Below are 763 nucleotides of genomic sequence, written 5' to 3' on the forward strand. Positions count from 1 at the left end.
TTGTACCAGGGAAGAACCATTAGCAAAATGCCTAATTAAATTTCTGTTTACATGTCTATTGTGATTTATGTGTCCATTTAACTAATCCCTATGCTTTGATTATAGCTATCAACATATAAAAATATTGTCTTTGCCCCCCAAAAAAAATCACAAAAAAGGTTTACAGTCTTATGAAGTTTGGTGAATAAAAGAATTAGAATAATTTGGAGGGCATTTATAGACAAAGAAATAGTATTTGTAACTGTTAGCTGAAAGTAAAATTAAATAATATGTATCTTGGAGATGAAGAAAAATATAAAAATAAATTATGAAAAGTAGTACTTTCAGGGACTGCAGTGTAGAATGTTTCTGTGCAGGGTCCAATTTACTGAAGTTAAAGATACCATAAAGCATGTCCAAACCGTCTATATTTAAAATAGAAAGGCATTTCTCCATTTGAAGGGAAGTCTATTAGCTGCCTCTTAGTAAACTCAGAACCAAAGAACCCGTGAAATTCACATTTCTAAAAGGAAGCACTTTGAGTTCATTCAGGCTGTACCACGGGCTGGTCATAATAACATTCAGAAAAACTGTCAACTATCACAGTGCTTTTACCTCCATATTTTAATCAGACTAACTATATTGGTTTCTTAGAGCTGCTGTAACTAATTTCTGTAAACTTGGTTGTTCAAACCAATAGAAATTTATTATCTCACAGTTCCAGAGGTCAAAAGTCTGAAATCAAGGTGTTGGCAGGGCCATGCTCTAGAGCCTCAGGCTAAGG

This window comes from Galeopterus variegatus, unplaced genomic scaffold (genome assembly GCF_000696425.1).
Source record: "Galeopterus variegatus unplaced genomic scaffold, G_variegatus-3.0.2 Scaffold7198, whole genome shotgun sequence".
Lineage (NCBI taxonomy): Eukaryota > Metazoa > Chordata > Mammalia > Dermoptera > Cynocephalidae > Galeopterus > Galeopterus variegatus.